Below are 24,666 nucleotides of genomic sequence, written 5' to 3'. Positions count from 1 at the left end.
TAATTTGGTGTGGTAATCAGTTGTTTCTTCAGTGACTGTTTGCTTCATGTTATATTCCTGAAGAAAGAATTTTTCAAGTTTAGCATTGAAATTTTCACCTCCCACTATTGAATTCATGTTGAAGTCACCAAGAATGACATATGTTTCAGTTGGCTGGTATGATCGGAGGCAGGTGGAGAGATTATCAGTGACATGTTGAAATGAACATTGGGGTGATGCATAAACAATTAATATGTGGAATATTTCGGGTGAATTTCGGGAGTGGATACATGTATATATTGCTTCAAAGTTGCGGTTTCTGAAAAATGTCTTTTCTAGAATTCTGAATTCTTCCTTTACATAACATATCAAACCATGTGGAGGTCGATTGTTGCCTTGGACCTGGGGTTGGTCATGCCGAATATGCTGGAAATTAGACAGCGAGAGACTAGTGTCAGAATTTGACTGGTTTAATCGTGATTCTGCAAATGCAACAATGGAGGCTGCAATGACATTTGGATCAGCTTGAAAATTTCTAAAGATTTCATTGACTGATCTAGCATTGTTGAATACTATCTTTATCAATCTTGGCTGATACGTCAGACCAACATGCAAGAATTTATGATTAGACCACCAGTTTTGAATGGCATGAGCATAAGCTATATTTCTGATGACTGTTTCATAAGCAAATACTAAATCCAATTTCAGATCTTTTGATACCATTTGCTTTTTTGGTTCAGTAGTTGTGTTCTTTGTCTTTGACAGGCGTTTTCCTTTTTTTGGTGTAGGGTCAGGACATACAGGTACCATTACTTTAGCTGTGTTAACTGTGATGAGCTGTTGGCAGCGATACTGTTGGGCCATGTGCTGTTCCAGAGATGAATTATCATGATAGTGTCTGTTTTTGTCTGTGTGGTACTGATCGAAAGCACCAAGAAGTATACATTTTTTGTTTGCACAGTTATCTGGTAAAGACTGTTTAATAGAGGTGAAAAGTCTGGGTAGGTCTAGGCTTATATTTTCCCTTTGGTATACATGGACTATGATGATAAAGTAACCTTCATGGTGATATGTGGGACAAATGTGAAGAGTGATAGCTTCGTATTGGTCATCACGAGTGTATATTTCTTTTATAACGTCAATGTCATTTCTTAAGAACACAACTAATTTTAGCGGGAATGGACTTGAACTGGAAGCAGTTTGAGGATGTAGACGTTTGAAATTGGGCAGTTGTTTTCTTTCTGTACATGGTGATGGATTGGCAATGGCAAGTATTGCAGCCTGCGTGACAGTTTCCTCGAGTTGGAGGTTTTTCCAATTGTTACTGCTGCCTTGGTTGTCATGGAATACTAGGTTCAATTGCTTTTGTTGATACACAGGTGTATAACATAACCTGAGAGATCTTTGTGCTTTCATAGTGTACATGTACTGTTCAACAGCTGGTGATTGAGAGATTCTGTCTTCAGCTAGGTCAAGAATGTAGAGGTCAGATAATGATCGAACACGACTTATTGCAACATAGTGGGCATGTTTTGAAATAGCACTTGGGCAGTTTTTCATATTTATCACTAATTTCCTGAATGTGCCTCCTTGTGAGGAATGTATTGTTCTGGCATTGCTAGGTTTCAATGGGAATTGAGTCCTCATCACATGATAGTTATTTGACTGTCCCCAACCAAATGACCTTTTGACAGCAAATATCGGAGTCCAACTTTTATCAGTGGTCGATGTATAAAATGTTCGATGAGCGTTTCTGTGTTGTTGGCCAATTTTTGATTCCTCGAACTCCACCCAAATGATTGATGGGTTGTGGCAGTCTTTTTGATGTTGGATATCTTTTACAATGCACGTTGCTCCATTTACTAGGCCATCTTCAACATTCAGATTAAGAGAAACTGAATACATAAGTGATACAGCTACATTTAGGACCCTTTCAAGACCAGCTTGACATTCATATTGGGCAACTGTTTTCAGACTGTTTTGGATCTTGTTTCTAACTTGGTCAGGACAGTTTGTCAGTAGAACATCTTGTGCTTCTATTGTGACCTTAGTAGATGATGTGCTGTCATATACAGTTTTGTTGTGCTCATCTCTTGTATATCTTAGAGGGAAGAGGTGAGGTTCTCTACTTGGGTAGTTGGGATCACTTGGGGAAACCTTTCTCGTGAGAAGATAATCTATGTCAGACTTGGTATGTTGTCCTGTTCGAAGCCTGTTCAGTACATTGGCAAATGTGAGGTCATCTTGTTGACGCATGATTTGATTCAGTTCATATACATAGAAATGAGTCTGCCATAGATTTGTTGCAAGGGCTCCGTATTGTGAGGGAAGGTCTTCAAAAATATATTTATCAAAGACAGGTTGTAGTTGATACATATCTCCAATTGTTATGACATTAACCCCTCCAAACGGTGCCTCTGATTGCATTATTTCCTGAAGGCGTAGGTTGATAAACAAGATCATTCGACAACCCACCATTGAGATTTCATCAATGATAAGAAATTTCAGATGTCTCCATTTTGCCTGTAGTGCTGTGCGTTTGTCCGATGATAAAGGTTTGTATTTTGTGAGGTCTTGCTTGAATCCCATTGCAAATGCTGAATGAACAGTTGAACCACCAACAATATAAGCTGCAAAGCCTGATGGTGCAATGATTTGAATTCGGATGTCTTCTGGATTCTGGCCTTCCGTCGAGCTTAGGTATCGGAGAAGGAATTGATATAGTGTTCGTACAACCTGAGACTTTCCAACACCTGCTCCTCCAGTCACAAATATATGGAGTTTTTTATCAGGCCTTGTTTTCACTGACTGTACTATGTGAGTGAAAATTTCACGCTGTTTCTCGTTGAGGGAACGGAATAGGTCTTTGTACTCATCATTTGGCAATCTTGGTCCGACATACTGTACTTCCTGCTGGGAAGGTCGATTGGCAAGTCCAAGATCAGCAGCAAGATCATATTTTCTTTGTGAATCAGGCCGATCTGGATCAAAGAATAAACATTCGCTTGATTGAACAGTGTTTTCTACTTCGTCTTGTTCCATATCAAGTATGTCATCTTCTTGTGCCTGGGCAATTGCTTCCAATAATTGTTCACCATTTCTTTCATACTGTAATCTCTGGGATTCAATATCTGTCGTTTGTTGTAGGTGATTGTAATATTGTTGAAAACTGCCAAACTGACTCGGTAGTAGGTTGTCTTCATTCTTATCCCAGGGGTGATAGAGCATCACACGTTCTCGATAGTATTGTTCAGGATCATTCTCTTTGCTGAAACCAACATATCGTATCACTCGTGGATTTTTCCTCTTCGTGATTTTCATTCCGCTCTTAAGCACATAGCAAGTACCAATTTCAAAATGAGGATTTTCAGAATTTGCTTTCAAATGAACCAGTGTGATGTCATCTTCTTGTTGTGGCAATGGATCATCGTCCATATTGTCATCAAATTGACCATCCTCATCATTTGTCTTTGGATACTTTATAGTAAAACATGCTGCGTAATCAGCCAAGCATTGTTTTTTGAGGCATTGTGGTCTACGGGCATACCACGAAATTAGTCCAAGGGTTTGCACATCAGTGGAAGCAGGAGACAGTTTCTTTAGTTTTTCTTTGTCTTTCAAGATGAATGGGCGTTCTTCTGGCTTGTTTGTATTAATGAAGAGAACATCTCTGGAGGTCCGGGTGATTGGTGTTTGCAGTACCAAATAAGCTGCCTCTTGTGCTCCTGTTTCAACAGCGTTAAGGAACTTATTTCCCATATGCCGTACTGCTTGTTTCAATTCCATGTTATCAGCTTTAGCTTCCTTGGCTGCTGTATCAAGAAGTGCACTCATTCCTTTTTGACCCTTGCATGTATAGGAAATGATATAGACCGCAACAGCATACCCATCTAAAATGAACTGAATGTCATGATTAGCCTGCCATGCACTTAACAGATGTTTCATGTTCGGATTGATACGTATTTCACACGGCTCTCGCTTCAAGAAGACTTTGGGCGATTTCAGAGATGATCTTATCACTTTGATGTACTCATCTTCATCCATGTGTAACTGATCAAGAAATTCTTCGAAGGTCCATGTAATATGTTTTCCGTCACCCATATCTTTCAGGAAACTTTGCAACAATTCATATTTTTTCAAATATGGTCCTTTGTCAGTGTCAGGATCGAGTGGTTCTAAGATTCTTGTTTCTTTCATCGGTGGCAGTGGTAGTCCAAATCTACAGACTGCTAATCGTCCCTTTCTGCATGTTTTAGAATGTTTATGGTATTGAAGGTCAAGGAACTGTTTATCCTTATCTGGAACATCTGCAGACACACTTATGACTTTGTCAATAAATTCTACTACTTCGTCTTCTGATGTTGTAGCATAGGTAGGCGCATTTTCTATCCATAAGGCCATATGAATATGTGGTGATCCCCTTTGCTGAAATTCTACTCTGTAGAAACTGTCTGTGATAACACCTAATGGATTGTGTGGTCCTTTTAGAACAAGTTTCATAAACTGCTGAAATCGGTGATCAAAATAGCGAGCACATGTCACAGGATCAGCACTAAGCAGTCTACTTCTAGTCTCCCAGTTGAATCCAGCAATTTGTTCATCTGTGTAGTCCACTTTGTCAATCAGTTTTCCAAGTGTTTTCAGTAATGGAGTCCATCGGGTGTCTGCAGCAGACAGGTTTCCGTTTCTAGGAAACGGGGTCGAGGGTCGATCGTTAACAAACGGTTGATTGATAGTATGGGTTGATGGTCGATCGTCGATTGTACACCCTCGAAAATCGAGAGTCATCGTTAACAAACGTTTCATTGATAGTACATGTATGCGTTGATGGTCGATCGTCGATTGTACACTCAGGGCCATCCTCCAAAATCCACCAAGAGTCAGTCGTATCCTCCTTCCCTCGCACACGTTCGGTCGTCAGTGCTGAACCTCAGGATGACTCATGATCATGGCCACTCATTATTTTTTAGACCATATCCACAACTCCGTGGATATGGTCTATTGTTTTTACTGAGCCGATCGCCAGGACCCGAGGGATGTGGTTTTCGACACGTATCTCCGAAACTGCCGCACGGAACGACCTGAAATTTGGTTAGGTTACGTTTCATAACCTGCTAACGAACAACGTGTACTTTATTTTTGCAGCCGTTGCTTACTTTTTTAGTTTTCGGGTGATTTTTGATGAAAATCGCCGGTTCTGAACCGTTCCGGTAATAGCACTGCCTCCCGCGTTTTTACCGATTAGGCAAGTTGCTCAACGTTGATCTGTCCCGACCTGAACAGGTGGGAGGATACCCGCTACATGGAAGAGCCAACAGACATTTCGTCTACGCATTCTAGACTGGGAGTGTGATTTTTTCGTGATTGTAATCGCCCTCAAATTTGTGTTGAAACATGCATCAGACAAAATTAACTCATCAGAGGTCAAGAAAAGGATCTTAAGAATATATATTCGCTGTTAGTTTGGGTGATTATAGGGAGCACGTCCATCTTTTGAGGCAAACTTGTCATCTGAAAGTTTCCAGATCCCCGCAATGGCGGATATACATTCATCAAAAAAAATTACGAATTCGGGCAAGTTTCATCAAACTGTGCGCCTTAAACACCTAAGAATGTCTGAAAATCACCCAGACTCTACACATGAGATATACCTTCACTGAAAATAATTGCTAAAACCTCGCTTAAGGTGTCACGAGTGCTGAAAGCAACAGTTTTGGAGATCGTTTTTCTGTACATTCTGCTCACTCCTGTAGAAATGTACAGTAAAGCACGTATACACGTGCAGTGTAAATGGACACACGAATGTACACACCTTCTGAAAATATTGTCAGCAAAGGTGATAAGTGTTTGTTCTGAATTATGACAATGAAATTCATAGACTATTAGCAGGTAATCAGTGTCTGTTGGTCTGAATAATGAATGATAAAACTTCTGGTGAAGTTAAAATATTTCCTCGCTCTGTTTTACAGCCTGACGCAGTTACGGGGATGATCAGCATCTGTTCTGTTCTGCGACCGCATCAGTCACGGATATAGGAGCCTTGACCACGAGGAGCTGATGAGGCAAAGTCGTATAACCGTCTTAACCTTGACATCGGTGCAGTGCTGAATTTGCCGTCCGAAGACAAACCAGTATAATATTCCAGCCGTATTTCGTTCTTTTCACTGTAATACTTTTACTTCAAAAAGACTGAATAAATAAGGCCTACTGTGGCAGTTAGTTTAAAAAGATATTATTGCATTTTACGTTTTTACTCTTAGTGCTGATCGGTCATACCCCTTGGGCCTGGCCGTAACCTTGCATACTGGTTGTCTCGATGCCGTATGCTATGACCATGTATATATCTACTGGACTGGTTTGTGGCACCATGTCGAAGGAATTTTATGTAGAGATCAAGACACTTCCCTCACATCACAATCTACACCTCAAAAGAATGGTTGTAAAAATCCTTGCCATGATTCCCGGTTGCCCCTATGTTGTGACCATGCATGCATCAATGGCCTGGGATGTTGCAACCTACACTTCAAAGGAATGCGAAGTCTAAATCACATTTATTTTTTGTCCCCAGGTTGTGACTTTCCTAACAGCAATTGCAGACCATATCCCTGGTGATAGTGTTTTGTCATCTTAAAAATGAGCACCAGGACAAAGCACCAAAAACCTGCCACTTAAGATCAGATCAGAAGTTACCTACGTGGTGCCAGTACCCACAAGTGCATGATTGACACCTAGATCATTTGAAGAAAAAATTGGCAGCAGAACCATGTGTGCATGGAGGGAGGTATTATAATATAAATACTGTGGAGACGCAATGTATTATTGGTCGTCCCAACATTGGAAGCTTTCATCCCCACCAGCCATATCAGATGGCCAACTGGTTTCCCTCACTCGACCAGAAAACTCATCAAAAGATACGAAAGATGTTGAGATTCAGATTACATTTGCTTGTTGTCTGCTGGATTCTGACCATCCATATGCTGAGTTGTTGCAGTCCCAGAACCATCGCTAATTCTAGTATTTATGATGCACCTACTGTCACAACCTGATTCAGCTGGTTATTCAGGTTATCTGGTTATATCCTGGTGCAAACCTAATTTCTCAACATGACAAAATACTTTCACCAGGGATATGGTCTGCAATTTGCTGTTAGGCGAATTGCCCAATACTAGTTTAACATTTAAATCTATATATCATGTTGATTTATTCAAAGATGTAGGCATTTGGTTATACATAATGTATTATATTATAGTACACAGGATAAATCTCTAACATTTTTCACTTCTTTAGTCAATAGCATTTTCAAAATGATGTTTCATAATTAAATATTTCGGCTACACGGACCATTGTCCACCACACCTGGTACCATAGAACGTGGTCCCATGAAAACGACTTGGCTACATTGGGTGAGGTCAAGTCTCAGTGTTAAGCTTGGTGTTAGTGTGAAACTTGTATCATGTACTCGGTGCTAGGGTTGAGGTACGGGGCCAGTACTAGTATCACAATAGCGTGATAGAGCAGCATCCTAACACTATGAATTCACATTTAGTCCTGGTGTTAGATGGTACGGTATATAACCAGCAGAAGAGTCTCAAATTTTCAACACTTTCTTTGTGTAACACCAAGCTAACACTGGGACTTGACCTCATCCACTAGGCCTATACTAAGAGCACGAAATTGGGGGGGGGGGGGGGTTTACTAGCTATTACTTTAACGCGGAGATTGATAGCTCAAACATCCCCAATTAGATACCATTTATCTGTAATTACTCTATAATGCCGGAAGAGCCCATGTGCCAAAGCTGTATTCCCGCCCAATAGCTTTACACAATTCGATGAACGGATCACAGTTCCTGGTTTTTACTTTTACCCGCCACATGTGCGCACCAAGATAAGACTCCAAAAAATGCTTTCTGGTGCCGTATGTCGGTAAGCTTCTCTTAGCATGAAACCATGACCCTTCTATTGTGTTTGTACAAGCGCCACTGTCAGGGTCCACAAAGTTGACCGAGTGATTTACAGTCAAATGATGAAAGTCCTTTTGATTGAGTGACATGTATGCCCTCCAACAGTCACTCATGATCGTTGTCCCAGGTTGAATCCAGTGCTGGATAATAGGGATCAGAGTTGCAGCATCTCGTCTGTCGACTTTTACCATGAACATATTTCCTCTATTACCCCTTTCTACGCCCCCAAACACCCACTGTCCTTCTACAACGCGACCTCGGTGGTATTTCCTTTGGCCAAACAAACTTTCATCTATCTCCACGGTTACTCCTACACCCCCTATCTTAGAACAGTTCTTCATGGTTACCTCAGTCAGTAATTCCCGGAAAAAGTTACTCCAATTCCGTAGTTGTGTGATCAGCAAAGCCGAATTTGTGAGCCATGTTACTTTGTGGCCAATTGTGGGCGAAGGCATACGTTAAACGTAAAATTTCGGCAATTGTTAGGTTGGACTTTTCAAACCAGCTTCCTTTTCTGATAGACTGAGTTCTATGATGTTTTTTCTTATTGATTCGCCTTTGGCATGACCATTCCCACCCGTCGGAACATTTTGCCTTTACGAGAGACATTGCGTTACTGCACACACAACAAATGGGAGGGTGCTCTCCCAATAATTTCGATTCAATACACCACAAAATTGTTCCCTTTTTCGAAGACAGTATTTCATTAGTGAGTCGTTCCAATGTAATGAATTTTGACTTTTCATGTCGCTTATAGCTTGGCAACCAGCTATCATCGTCGGCATCCATGAACCTTTTTAATCCTTCATCAGGTAACGAACTCGCTTGGCAACTGCTCGACATCTCAAACGGTATGATTAATTGGCGATTCGTTTGTACATATACACGTATAACAACAATATATATATGTCATGTATATAATACTGTAAGTTCCCCTCTGAACGGCATGAGACGGGCAAAGCATGCAAGTCATTATTTAATTTATAGTCCTCATAATTTATTCATTGGACAATCGCTGCTTAACTCGAATCGGCCCAAACTCCAAACCAAACTTTAATCTGCCCTGAATACGGAAACACTCTGATCTGATTTCGGTTCCACTTGTTTGCTTATTTACTTCCCGAAACTTTTTTAAAGGTTACCCAGTATATACTTGACATTTATGGCCATGCCCAAAAGTTAATGCCTCTTCCAAGAATATATATATACACAATATTTTTTATGCGCCCATCTCTTTTTCACACAGCACATGTTCTTACAGTAATGTTATCACAGAGACAGAAGTATTTTCACAGCGCCAAAATAAATGGAAATTGGAGTGGACTATAAGCAGGATTTATGAATTTAAATCTGGGGCGCCAACTCAACGCGCCTTTAAGCCCAACATACCACAGGGTATATAAAGAGACGGGAAAGCTGGACGTTTCATTCATTTAATGAGCAACAATCAAGGTAAGTCGAACTGTACTCCACCTGTATACCTACATGCCTTGATTGATTTGAATTTAAGAAAAATATGACTTCGATTTTTCGGTTTTCTTTCAATTTTATTTTAATGGTTCACATATATTATTCGCAAATGCGGTACATCCATTTTCTGTTTTACTCAACGTTTAAGTGTTTTCTGGTTTTTACCAACTTTTATTTCATGTTATTCCAGATGGCCTCCAAAAAAACGATTCGACGAGAAGAAGTCAAAAGAGTGTATAGTCAAACATGGGCGAAGAAGATACCATGGAATGAGATGCCCATGAAGGAGGTGCTAGACTGGCTGGAAGTCTTTGATATAGCCGAGTGCTGTAACATCAATATGGTCATGCCTGCGTTGTTAACCCTGACAGGAACCTTTGCAGGACCAAAGTCACGAGTGCCCCTAATGGAAGATGGGCTGACGTCAACGCTGAACACGTACATCTTCAACATGTGCGACCCCTCCAGTGGTAAATCAATCGTTTTTGGGAAGGTCCTGGAATCTGTACTGGACTCGTTCAAAGAAGATGACGAGGAACCATTGAACGTAAAACTGGAAACATACACCAGTGCCGGGTTACAAGCACACCAAAAGCTTGCCAAAGGGTACGGGATCATCACTGCCGATGAAGGCACAAACATCATGAGTGCAATTCGGTTTAAAGAATCAAAAGGTGAAGGTGAACGGGGACTCTTCTGCAAAATGTGGGGAGGCAAAGGAGATTGCACTAACCTCGTGTCAGGAGAGAGGGGGTTTTCTAACACAAGCATGTGTGTTTTTATTCCTATCCAACCTGTCCCATTCCTCAACGACCTATTGCAGATGTCGTCATGCAACGATGGCTTCCTCGATAGGTTTTTATTCATGGTGTGCAAACCAAAGAGATACAAATCATGCGACATAAAACGTAACCAGAGAAAACTCAAGGACTCGGGGGTCTCAAACTTCATCGCGACATTCAAGGAGATATATCACGTCAACAAAGAAGGTGTGACGTACACTCTTGATAGACAAGGTCAACAGATCTTCGACGAACTCAATGATGAAGCAAGTGCCCTTATAAATGAAATGTACAGGTCTGATAGCGATGGTAAATATACTCTTTCCTAACTATGGCACGCTAATTCACATGATTTTCATTCTGTTAGCTTAACCTGGTAAAAGGACATCCTGTGACGAAAATTGAAGTAGTATGAAAATGAGTCACCCATTTTTAAATATAGGCTACAACATAGTTAGTGGGCAACACAGCAATCTTTGGGTGGATCATTCTGTACGCTATACGCATCATTATAGCCTGATCATTATAAATTATAACCAGATCATCATGAATTAATCATAAACCTTTTTTTTCATTTCAGACGAAGGTGCAGCAGCAGCGATCAACCTCCTCATTCCAGGTACACAACCTGGACAGGCCAGCGCTTTAGACTTCTCCAGTAAAGACATCATTCACTTACTAAGGCTCTCTTGCCTATTCCACATTCTCCTCACGACGTTGGATTGCCAGATTAAACAGGTGCCTGTAGACATACCAACTGAGATAGATGTGTCGTTCGTGAAATTCGCCCGAGCTATACTAGGAGCAGTGACCGAACAAAGATCATATATGATGGAGGTATGTGTTGATGGACAATATTCATCAGTGTTCATATTAATCCACAGTCCCAAATGACAATATAGTCAAAAATTTTATATTCAAAATAAATCTAGACAAGACTGACATCATCCATACAATATCCCTAATATCATAGTTCAAAAAATAAGAAATATACTCCATTTAACTTTCATTGAATATACCCGCGTACTCTAAATGTTAAATCTCAAATTCATAAACGCGGGCTCCAATCGTAGCATGTGTATTTAGTCGGTCATCAAATTTCCTCTTCATCAGTCTATTCAAGGTCCGCCCGATGAGAACAAGGTTAGTTTGGCGAAAGTGAATACACGACGGGAACGGGTGTGTCGGGCGATTTGTCGACTAATGCAAGTATCAATGCGTATCTTTTCCCCCCCTCCTCAAGGGTCGACAAGATTCGGCGCCGTTTCTCTGCCGAAGCTTGAGGTATTTTCTTCCTGGAATTGTCGTATTCTTGGCGATGAAGTGCGAGGTCGTTGTGATATTGCGCCGAAAGCTTAACGACAAGATTGGATCAGCCGTGTTTTGTTTGCCGTAATCTTGGCGAAGACCCGGTGGGGTCATCGTCGTAATCTTGCCGGATTGGGGATTCCCCCTTGCGCATGCGTGGTACGCAATTTTTCGACGCTGTCACGCTTTTCATGCTGTTGTAGTGAACGCGTGTGTCGTGTGTTCTCGCATACTTTCGGGCATACTTTGCAGGTAATTTGTGTTTCATTTTCTTTGTATCATATCATCGTAAGATTTGGAGACCAAGGACTCGCTGAAGCCCTGAGGTTATCGATATAATGGCCTAGATTTTTAGCCCCTGCGACCCTATCTCTGCTGTGCTGCTAGTGCAGTGCCGAGTTGTGGTGGTCGAACATCTTTGGTGATTTCTGACCTAAAAAGGTGATAGCATGTCGAACATCTTAGGAAAAGGTGGTTAGGTGTCGAAATCTTTCCACATCATTGGATAATAGCAAGTGATAACCTGACGATTTTCCATAAGTGTCTAATGAACTCCTGCCGTAGCTTAGGTGAAGTGCATTGGGTATATTGTCGTAAAGGTGTCGAACCCTTGAGGAGGGGGGGGAAAAGACACGCATTGATACTTGCATAAATGGTCCACTGGTCACTATTACCGAGATACAACGCCACGTGAAGGGTTCAGTTGTCATCGACCTTAAAGGTGAGCTGCAGCTATTTATTTCATGGAATGGTGAGATGGGAAATGATGGTTAGACAGTAAGACATCAATTTCAAAGAAAAACTTAGCACATTCACTTACTGCCTACATTGTACTTGTCCCTTTACAGCGAAGATTATTATGGTGAAGTTGAACTTTTGGTTACTATGAAGAAAAATTACTCCACCAAGTCGAAAAGATGAATATAAATTAATTACAATGTCTTCCACTTTTCAGTTGACATGCAATCTCTGGTTGATGAGGGTTTCGGCTCCCTTTATACCTCGGAGGACCGATACAAGACGGTGGTGTTCATGAAACCGTTCCCGGACACCTTCAACGATGAAACTGTAGGTCCGCTAAAAACATACCGTATCTCCCATGAACTTTATCGTGTCGGTTTTAATAAGGTCGACCACATAACAAAGAGGGTTATGGACATGTGCAAGGAGTACCATCCTCACCGCGAGAACATGGACATGATCCTATCCCAGCTTACCCCCGATGAAACCCAGGACTGATCTGTTTGTGTTCATTCCATAGCAAAGTTGACAAACATGTAATAATTTCAAATCTAAGACATGAAATACAACTAGCAATGTAAATAGTATCATCAGTGTTTATCTTTTTTGGTATAGATCTACTAGTATATATATTAACAGATTTAAACAGCGTACCGGTGAAATGTCTTGGAATGTTTCCAGTTTTGAGTGTTCCGCTCTTTATTTAGGAACAGACAAATAAAGATTAAGACGTTTTTCTGTATTTCCCCCTATTGAAAAGTTGTGGTCTCTCTAGCTTTGTAGGCTTAATGTATGGAAACACGGCACTGAAATATTGGGAACAACCAACCACAGATGTTTCACCGGTACTCTCAAGTATCTTCTCTCCTGTTTGACACTTTCCTGGCGGCGGTCTGCATTTCACTGATTCATACATCTTGGACGTCATCCACAAGTATTAGGTGAACCATGGAGGTACCTCCATGGGTGAACACATGGAGGTATTCAGTGAATTCACGCTAAGTATGCACCCGAGTATGCGTAATCACCAAGTCGGATTCGGCCATGGCAACGAAACGCCAACGGGAATGTCTACTGCATGCATGGTCCTATCGTGTAGGTGCACCCCCATCAAAATGGAAAGTTAAGACTAAGGCTACGGCATACTGATAATCAGCACAGCCAGCCAAGTATTGACGATCGACCATCAACCGCCAATAACCTCACAATCGAACGTTGGACTATAGGGTAGACCAGTCGACCATCGACCGTGCTGTCCGTGAGTAGATGCTTCCAAGTAAACTGTAGTGTAGTATCGACGATAGACCATCTACCTTACCTTACAGTCGGCATACAAGTTAAAACCGACTGTCGACCATCAACCATCAACCGAACAACACTTCAGACTTGCATAAGCTTATCCACCATCTACCCGCAACCCGCGACCAGCAACCTACTGCCCATGACATGCGCACTTCTGGCGAACTACTTTTACGAGTTAAAAGATTCCTACGCGTCACTTTCAGTCAGTGTTGTTGTCCCGCAGTACAAAATGTACACTGCCCTATCTTTTATACACAGGTGTCCCGGCTATTCTGCAGTCATACCAAAGACAAAAACGATAGCCTAAGAGTAGGCAGGACAATGAAAATTTCAACTTTTTTTATGGCTTTAAGTCTGTTATTTTTAGAAAGGGCTTTAAAAATGCTTTCCAAAAATACCAAGATGAGCCTGATAGGGCTTATTTTAAGGAAGTTATGGCTAATTAACATTTTGCAATTAGCGCTCATTTTGTCAATAAAACAATGATAGAAATTGAGGCCCGCGCGCGTAAAAAAATTGACAAAAATTGTCGCAACTTTTTTATCTTTGCACACATCCCTGTCAAATTTGGAGGTGAGCAAGAACTCACTCACCCCCTTCTAATTCACTTATGACAGCAACTGTAGGTCCCCACAGATGTAGTCTGTGGCCAATTCATAGACCGGAATCTTAGAATCTTCACCGTCCTCCTCATAATTTCCATCTAGTTCCCAATAGCAAATTGTGTAAACGTCGCCTTTCGTGGTCTTTTTCAGTTTCTCTACTTTTGCATGGTAGGTTTTGTCGGTGAAGGATCCTGCCTCAGCCCAATTATGAAGCATTCTCCTCCCCACAATAGCCCCACAAGCGATCTCCAGAAGTATATCTAAAGATGGTTTATCAAGAGCAGGGAAGGCGTCTGCATACAAGGAAGGGTCTTTGTCTTTCGATGATATGAGATCTCGCATCGTCTTCTCTACTTTCCTTTGTTCAGTGCTCTCCTTCTGCATTTTACAAGCAATGCGACGTGACAGTTCTTTCTGAAGATCTTCCATTGACTTCTGTGTCTTTCTCTTGAGGTGGGCAGCAAGTAATATCGACTTTTTAACCATGGCTTCCTTCTCAGGTTGTGACTCGATGAACTTCAGTGTCTTGTTTTTTATGGCGCGAATTTTAGAGGATACAAAGAGGAGGGTGGCACGAGGGGCTCTGGCTAAATTGGCACTAAACATGCCCATCACCTCCTCTGAGTCAATGTTATGTGTCCTTGCACTCTCTAGGATCTGTCTTCTCTCAGCCGTGTCTTCCATAGCACAGTAGTTCTTGTACTGTCTCTTGATGACAAGAATGGCGTTTAAGAGAGCTTTCATGGTACTAGAAAACTGTCCTGCATTAACATTCTCTCTCCAAATGAGGGGATCCTTCTCCTTCTCCAACTTGTCTCCAAAAAAGTCATGAGTGAAATCACTCAGTTTGACTTCCTCCTGCGCTCTCAAAGACTCTACCTTCACATAACACTCCTTCACTTCATTGAATGCATCCATGTGATGAATCTGTTTATTCTGTCCCCGATAGAAATGCTTCATCCATGGTCCTGTTAACACTTTACCAAGAATGGCGAGGATTTTCAATTCGAGGTAGGCTACAGGGTGGCTAAGTCTGCAAGAAGACCAGTCTTAAGAGTAGAATTATTCAGACATCTAGTTTTAAGGTAAAGTTTGATTGCATCATAGTGTGTCACATAAACTGCAGCTAGTTTGAACAGAACGTGCAACCTGTTACCCCTGTAGCGGATTATTAGTGATTGCGGCAAATTGTAGTCAGCAAGGAAGACTCTGAACCCATGAGGATCACCCTTACTATCTTTGTACCTCATTTTGTTCAATGCAAGAACTATCTTCTCCGCAAAGCAACCAAACCCTAAAAGCTTGCCCTTTTCTGTCTCCAGGGACAGCAATGTGGTGCGACATTTCGTGGCGATGGTGTCCAGGGGATGTAAATGACAATTTACTTCTAGAAGGGTTTTTCCAAAAGCCTCATTTACTATCCTAATTGCAGCGTGGTTTGCTGCAGCGCGATCTGTCATGGTACTAGAAATATGCGATATGAGTTTCTTTTTCACTTCACTGTAATCCTTCTCTGGTTCAAAATCACACAAAACGCGTGCCAGGTGTTCAACCGATTCTGTTACGTGAGTTGAATAGTCAACAGCTGTACCTCCTGGAAGCTGATCTAATGAAACAACTAAACACTCATCCTTACTGGTAGTATTGATTGCATTGACATGAATACCCTCTTGGGTTGTGGCATCGAAGCCTAATGTGACATTCTGTGCATTATAGATAAGCTGCGCCACCTGTAAATCACTTATTAACCCTAATTCAATAATCATGTTTTCAACAGTGCTGCGAACCGGTATGTCCTTTGCTTCTAAATCAAATCCCAATTGTTTTGTTAATGAAAGAATTAGTCCTGGAATGTTGGCTGTAGGGACATTTGACATTAGGCACTCGTAGACCATAATCCGCATCTTGAAATTGTATGCTTTCCCATCCTTGGCAAATTCATTGGTCTCTGTAGAAGGGGTTGATGACCTCAGATCTTCAAGTTCCTCTTCTTTCCTCAGGAGTTGGTCTTGTAAGTCAGTTTCTATCTCTCTGACCTGACTGGCTACTGCTTGGGAAGCTCTCTTCTTTTCAGTCTCGACAATGACAGCCTTCTGCTTGTGTTACTTCACCCTCCGTTTTGCATTCGTCAAGTTGTTCGATGATGGTGTTTTATTTTTAACTAATATTTTGGCTTTTAGTTTGGCAATGATTTTATTCTTCCTCTTCAGCTTTTCATTCAGTCTCTTTGGTGCTAGTTCACTGTCCTTGCCTCTTTTCTTTCTCACTTCCTTCTTTTTAGTTTTCAGGGCATCTTTTTCCCGGATACAATTTTGCAAGTTCCTTCGAAGTATTTTACAATTGCCACATGCAGCAGTCCGCCTTGTTTTAACTGGAGAGCTTGAACTTAGACCTGGAGCATCAATGGGTACTATTTGTCTTCGGACAACGATCCGATGAGGGGTCACTGGTACACATAAAAAGTTCTCACTACACAGTTTTTCAAACCTTGCAAATTCCTTTGTCTCAGTTAGTTTCCTAAACTTCAGGAACTTTCTCAATAATTGTTTTATTGTTGAAGTGAAAATCTAGGATTTTTGAAGATGGCGTCAACATTCACAGTCTAACTATTTTTCGCCCGGTGAGAAATTTTTTCGCTTGGTACAATTTCGTTGCGGTCAAAAGTATACTAAACAGATATACATAATAAACAAACTGATGCAAGGAAAATGTTATTGGTACCTTATAACTGTCTGTATTTTGACTCTGAAAGTGAAGACAATTGCAAACTTCAATTTTCTCCGGAACCAAAAATGCTAGAATGAAAATTCGAAAACGAGGCAGTAGAGCTAGTCTTTGATTGGCTATTGAATACAGAGCTAATTTCTGTACTGTACGATTCGTACTCCTATTACGGCAATGAACTATCAATATGCAAAACGGGGTCAGAATTTGGGTCGCGCGATCGAGTGGCGTAAATGACGCTACGCGATCGTGGCGTCATCGGCGTACCTACTAAGAGGATAACTCAACAGGCCCTCATGATTCAATTGATGGACACCTTATTTGATAGTACCTCATCATTAAGTCCACTAGATCCTGTTCTGTCACATGTCGTAGACGATAGACAATTTTCAAAATGTAGTACACCACTCGCTCATCTTGCAGCTCTCGGCTCACATCATGTGGGCACGGTTGGCTGTTGAGTGTTATGGTTCAGTCTGTGAGACTAATTTAAAGAGGTTACACTTTTATTTTGAATTGGAAAACAGCCCACAGAACTGACTTTTCACTGAGTAATAAGTGTGCCCTTCGAAGGTTAAGTCTCTTTCTGGATTTGCTTCCATAGATGCCTTGTTCAGGATATCATCTGACCGATGCCTGGTCAAGCACAGACTGTATCTGGTGGTGTACATTTCCCCGTCTATGTCACCTTTTTTTATTCAGTCAGTGTTAATTTCTCTTCTCTTTTTTTACAGATTTACCTTTGTTGGTTATTGCAAGAGGAGTCGTTGGCACATTTCAAGTCCAGGAAAGCACTTGCTGTTCCCACATTCAGAGTAAGGTGTGCTTACTCGTTTTACTGCTTTCCATTCCCGGAGAGCGTTATCAAATATCTGCCGCAAGGCAACAAATATCTGCCGCAAGGCGCTTCAAATATCTGCCGAAAGGCATCAAATATCTGTCACACCAATAAAGTTCATTTTGTTAACCAACTCTTTATCTTCTTTTCTTCACATACAAAAAAGACCGTCCCAAACATTTGGCTGCATCCACTTCATCAATGTCCAGACAACAGTCGGTTCATTTGACCATTGTAAAGCACCAGGCCCCACCTCACAAAATACACTGTAATAATTATGTACCTTGTGTCCATGTGCATGTTAGTAGTTCCACCTACGCTGCATGAAGACAAGGACTCCACTCTTTGACGTCACCACACAACTCCTTGACGTCATCACACACCCCACTGCTGCAACGGCAATAGAAATGACTTTACGTCATATAGCAGGGTGACGTCAACTCAGTACTTCAGCATGCACTGATATAGCAAGAAGGTCTTCGCACCAGCACTTCTGCGTGCTAGACGTTATAGCTTCATGTTGCCTCATAATAACGGTACCGACACACACTTGGCCCTTGCCTTCACCTATCCATTTCAGCTGAGCGCCAGGCCTTTGGGCCTCTTGTTCTTATTTTCAAGGTACGATGGGGAGTTTCTGATGGTTCTGAATATCAAATAGCCTTCATTTAGGTGATCCATTTCGGATCGTACATCATCTTTCAACATTTGTTCAGCAGTATATGATTTTCCTTTACTCTGACAACGCCGCACAGCTAATGACACTTTATCAGTAATCTGCTTCATCTGCAGTTTCTTCAACTTAAAGAACAGGTTAGGAACATTTGCAGCTACTCTTCGATCAACATGCCTCAACTCGTATTTGCATCGGTCACTGTAATGAACATGAGAATCTGGGTTAGGTCTGCGTTCACCACAAAATATACATGGGAAAGATAAATACTCTGCATCATTATCATGGTATAAACTGATTGGTACTTGTCCTTCTCCTGGGGCAAAAACATATTCTTGGGGTTCTATGACTTCTGGTGCATCCAACATGGTATCCATATTTCCTGTTGTCCTCTCCGTTTCATCGATTTCACTGAAGTTGTCATCATCATCATCATCATCATCATCATCAGCTGACTGATTGTCTGATTTTGGATGTTTGCACTTACGTCCAGGAGTTAGCTGTGAAGAGCTTGGAACAGGTTCATTTTCATCAAAAGGTGTTGATCTGGTATGAAATTGGTCTATGAACTCCACGAGGTCTCCAGATTGGTGATCATTCAATGAATCTACCCAGTCACCATTTATTTCTATATCGGCATCTTTATAGACACTGCCATGTTCTTTTAACCACTTCAGTGCTTTTAACACTTTGGTAGGCCGGATGTTTTCAACAAATTCATTTCGTTTGTACTGCAATTTACGACGCAATTTCACAGGCACAGTCTCCATATTAGAGAGATTTCTTGGAAGTGATTGGACGGTTTTGCAGACATCAATGGGAACATTTACAACATTACCACGAACCATCTTCTGTCCTCCAACAGGAAGTTCTCTCATCTGCATGAATGGTATCCTTAATGATATTAACCTCTCTTCAAGTTGATGCAAGTCAAGCTCAGGCGGCTTTGGAACAAACCCCATGTAATTGGCGACTGACAGCTTTGGTACCGTTCCTTTTTTAATGGAATCACGGCATGTTCTACAAATCCATTCACAGTCATTCACAGATTTATAGTTCGTGAGACATTCCTTTAGGAGTTGTGACTGTTTACACTCCGTTCGCATTTTTTGTACATTTATCACAGATTCTTTGAACCAAGTCTGGTGGCAACAAGAACAAACAAACATAGGTCCTGTAGCTATCGTTCTATGAAATTCTTCAATATTCAAATCAAGGTTATTACCATATTTGGTAGCAGAACAAATTTTCTTTTCATGAGCTTGGTATTTTGGACTACATCTTCTTCTTCGTTTTGAAGCAATACCTTGTTCTTTTTCTTTGTTTCTGAAATCTGTATCATCTCTTTTTGCCTGCTTTCTATTGAGTTCTTTTGCACTATATTCAGGATGTTTCCTTACAGTCTGCTTCTTTTCTAGTTCTTTTGCACTATATTGGGGAACAGTTCTTCTGTTTCGCTTTGAGGATTTTCCTTGTGATTTCTCTTTTTTTCTGTTCTCTGGGTCATCTCTCATTGACTGTTTTTTTCCTAGTTCTTTTGCACTATATTCAGGATCTTTCCTTACTGTCTGTTTCTTTTCTAGTTCTTTTGCACTATATTCAGGATCTTTCCTTACTGTCTGTTTCTTTTCTAGTTCTTTTGCACTATATTCGGGAACAGTTCTCCTGTTTCGCTTAGAGGATTTTCCTTGTGATTTCTCTTTTTTTCTGTTCTCTGGGTCGTCTCTCATCGACTGTTTTTTCCCTAGTTCTTTTGCACTATATTCTGGATTGCATCTCACTGACTGCTTCTTTTTTAGTTCCTTAGCCTTTTCTTTATTGTTGGATCTTTTTTGTTGCATGTATGATTTCATGTAGTCCTTCTTGTACTGCTGTATCTTTTCCTTTTTTTCTTTTGCTTTTTTCCCTTGATCGGTGAAATATGCAGAAAGTTTATCTTGTTTGTCTTCAATTACAGAATCCTGAGGTCTATTGTAGTTACCATTATTTCTGGTTAATGTTGTCCTAGGAAGTGATGATGATTCTTGTTCACATTCTGCCACATTTTCAATGATCCGTGATTTTTTAGCATCATGCACTGTTGAATAGCTGGCTGAGGATATGATTGGAACTTGCTCTTTCATGGTTCTTTTTTGGCCAAGTTTGAATGCCTTAGCCGTGACTGATGAAATTTTGAATAAAGTCATTTGAACATGTTGGTTATCTGAAACCTGGAGCCCAAGATTGACTGCATACTGTGTTAGGAACTGATTGACAAGTGACCTATTATGGAAGGGAATCAGTACTGAGGAACCTTCAGTGTCAACAAGTCCAACTGCATTACGGCTATGAGGGTCAAAGAGAAAGTAACAGTTTTCTATGCAGAACAATGCAATTGCAACTGACTGGATGATGAACACTGACCACCCTGTTGGTGTAAGTTTATCAAAGGCTTCACTCAAAGTTATAAATATTGAATCATCAGCAATCAACGATTGGTTTAGTCTATCAGTAATGAGAACATTCTTGGTAATACCATGTGGCTTGACTTTGAAGTAATGTTCATCATCAAATTTGATAAATGATGGTATCTCATCAATAGCAAGATAGCCAGCAATACCAAGACTTTTGTACAATTCATCCCCATGTAACAATATTGTATCCAGGTCACATGAGGTCCACAGACTTGGCGACTTGATGAATGTGTACAGCAATGAAGTTATGCAATTAGCAACACACTGTTTACCAGCTGAATCAATGTTAAAGATACCCAGATCTCCTTGGTGGAAATTACCTTTGACAGTATTCATTGGTCCTGGGTTGGATTCAACATCACCAGAAAGTATAAGGTGATTTGATGCATAGAAGATATGTAACAGTAGTTGCTCTAGTGTGAAGCATGATGCATAATAATCCCATGTTGTCTGCAGGGAACTGTAATATGCCATTTCTCTAAGGACATCAAGCGCTGATTCAGTGTGTGTTATCTCATCAAACCATATATTGTAGGTATGTATTTCATCGTCACACTTTTCGAAATACATTTTCCTACTCTTTCTAATTCTTTTTGAACAGCCACATGCATGAAGTGGTTTTGGTTGACTTTTTTTTCTTGCAATGGATATGTAACCGCCAATAGCTGAACGATATTGTTCTAGAGACACCATCTTCACAAAAATTCTACAATACTACAAGTAATTGGTATAAGAAAAGGTTCTGTAGTGGTATCTGGAGATGCAGGTAATACAAAGTGAAGAGCTCACTAAAAGAAGAAGTGGAAGAACTGCAGTGAATATAATAGCTTTATTCTTGAAACAGAAGACACAGAAAACAGGTTACCGGCAAGTCGGTTATTCTTTTCTTTATTTTGGCAGGTAGATGTTATAAGCTTGAAGACGCACTATTGTTTGCTTTGATATATTATGGTATGATTTGATATCGTATTGGATGCTTTGATATATTATGGTATGCTTTGATATCGTATTGGATGCTTTGATATATTATGGTATGCTTTGATATCGTATTGGATGCTTTGATAAGTTATGGTATGCTTTGATATTGGATGCTTTGATAAGTTATGGTATGCTTTGATATTGTGTTGGATGCTTTGATATGTTATGGTATGCTTTGATATCGTATTGGATGCTTTGATATGTTATGGTATGCTTTGATATTCGTATTGGATGGTTTGCTATAGTATGTCTACTTCCATATGCTATCGTATGCTTTGATCTGCTACTGTATGCTTTAATATGCTATTGTATGCTTTTTCATGCTATGTATGCTTAATATGCTATCAGTTACTGGAACAAGCTGCTGGACTTGAAATCTGAAAAGGAAAGAAAACATGTTTTAGAAACTATGTTAAGATTGCGGGCTATAAAGATCCCCCACCCGCATACAAGTGTGGCACATAATAAGTCCGACAAATGACAAGTCCCACACACAACAAGTCCAACACCTTATCCAACATCCCATATGTTTGACACCCCAAAAGTCTGACACCGCATAAGTCGGAGATCCCGTGGGTCTAGCAGTCCGCAAGTCCATCACCAGAGCATCCATTCGGATTTTTATTGTTGGATTTGTGGTGTGTCAGGAGTAGCTTGCACCTTTTTTTGATTGTCAAGACTTATGACACCTATTTCTAATTGTCGGACAATAGATGTAGGACTTGTGGGGTGCACTTATATTGTGTCAGACTTATGGGGGGGGGGGAACAGCAGCTATAAATAGGGAAAGTCTAAGCAGAGAAATAATACATGCATGGCATGATCTAGAGCAAGTCTGATCCTGCTGTTGTTATGATGACAAGGAGGGCCGAAAAGTGTGACATTTTCTTTAACTATAACTATGTCATAGATTCCAGGATATCTTTGGTGCATTACAAGGGTTTTGAATTACTTATGCGAGAAAGAATAGAATGAGAGTGAAACTTGGTAGAATTTCTATATGGACGAAGATCAATGATATAGACAGGCATATTGCCATTGTTCCAATTTCATAATAATTCCAGGCATTCTACTTACCGGTACTTTGATGACAGTCAGTCAGTTCCTCGATGCACAAGGCAGAAAATATCCGCAAAGAGCTTGGCAGAAAACTGCAGGAATTTCAACAGTCAAAAACCACAGTCACAGATGACAGGCGAAACTTCGCAGTGTGAGATGGTTGTCAGGTTGCTGTTTGTTGAATGGTGTAATATCGGATCAGATCGTGAAGTGAAGATCTGTTACAATGTATCAGTGTAAACCTGTTGGAAGCAAGGTAAACATGGTATAGAAAAAAACATTTAGGGTTTATGGGGCATCCCTAACAGAGACAGAGGGTTGGAACTTGACATGAAATCATCGTGACGTTTCACTGGTAGGCAGAATAGAGCAAGACTGTAGTGAGGCCTTTCTATGCATTGAGGAGATCTTGCACTTTTCATCATTCATATGAATCACGTGAGAGAAAGTGTGTTAAAGGGGCAGTGTAGGCTATACAATGCAGCTAACTGTAAACCAGGGGTTCTTCGTTTACATAAATTAAGCAATATCATTAGATGGAAGGAAGCGAAGCAATAGGCAGACATGCATCTATTGCTCTGATGAAATCAGAAACTGACTGCTTGCGAGCATGCCGGAATGACTGCACTTCCAATTTGTAATGGATTGTGTTAGGCCTAGCTACATATCCCAGTATACGCCAGTTCCATCAAAAACAAGATGGGGGATCGCCTCCTCGATGGATTTGTAAGTAAGTAAAAGTAAAAGTAAATTAACCATTTATTTAGCGCTCCTTTGCAATTAAGCGTCAGGTGCGCTGGACAATTACTCCCCTAGCTATTGGCCTGTTCACTCCGGAATCAAGCTCTATCAAGCCCGGCAGCCAATTGGCGCTCAGTGACTTAGCATTCATATTATGCCATCTCTACCAGCTAGGTACCCCTTTTACACCTGGGTGGGGTGAGGTAATTTAAGGCAAAGAGAATTACCCAAGGTCTCACGCCGCCGGTGGGGTTCGAACCCCGGACCTACTGATTGCTAGTCAGAGACCCGAGCCACTACACCACCACGACGCCTGTTGTCTGTTTCCTACTAAAAGATTATTTAACCAACAAACAACATAGATTCATGTAGGCTACAGTAAAGTTTGTAGGCCTGTAGTAGGCAGGCCTAGTGCATGCACTGATGCATGCACAGGCTCAATCATGGCAACTAAAAATCATCTGAAAAAAGCAAGATATTTTCATGAAAAGAACCATATCACAGCTTTAACATTCAATTGAACAGGCTTACCTAAATAACAAGAACGATCGTTAGCTTAAACTTCAAAATAATGACAGAGCTGATGAATGATAAAAATTGACCTGTTGTGAAATAGGTACTTGGTCATTTAGCTTTCTTTTTTTTTTCAGAGCATTTTTTGTTTCTTTTTATGTAAACTCATGAGGACCAATTCTCCACTGGCCGATTTAAATCATGATAATGCATGCCAGCAAGGCATGCCAGGAGAGGGAGGGGGCAAAAGGTGAATCTGGAGAGAAAAAAAAACAATGGCAAGGCCAAAATGAGGGACAGGCCAGAATGCTTGGCCCCCTTTTGCCCAACTTCTTTCCCATTTCGCCCTTTCCCCACTTCGCGCATGGCCAATAGTCATTTTGCCAATTTCTTTCTCATTACGCACAGGCCTATCCCACCAAACTCATTAATTTCGCCCAATGACCACTTCAGCTCATTGTAGATGATTGGATGAACTATTAAAGGACCAGTGTATGCGATGCTGAAAACTGTTATCTAGGGGCCCTTGATTAAAAA

The 24,666-nt window shown here is 40.8% G+C and overlaps 1 protein-coding gene across 1 annotated transcript in view; it reads left to right on the top strand.

The window, feature by feature from the left end:
* The window catches only part of LOC135486865 (protein phosphatase 1 regulatory subunit pprA-like), a 92,748-nt gene extending 86,585 nt beyond the window's left edge, over nt 1-6,163 (top strand). The window contains exon 12 of the transcript XR_010446750.1: nt 5,949-6,163. The gene's annotated coding sequence lies outside the window, so the exon portion shown is untranslated. The remainder of the gene's footprint in view (nt 1-5,948) is intronic.
* Nucleotides 6,164-24,666: the final 18,503 nt, after the last annotated feature.

The sequence above is a fragment of the Lineus longissimus genome, chromosome 4 (assembly GCF_910592395.1).
Source record: "Lineus longissimus chromosome 4, tnLinLong1.2, whole genome shotgun sequence".
Classification (NCBI taxonomy): Eukaryota; Metazoa; Nemertea; class Pilidiophora; order Heteronemertea; family Lineidae; genus Lineus; species Lineus longissimus.
The sequence above is the reverse complement of the archived record's forward strand: the minus strand, read 5'-3'. Positions and strand labels throughout refer to the sequence as shown.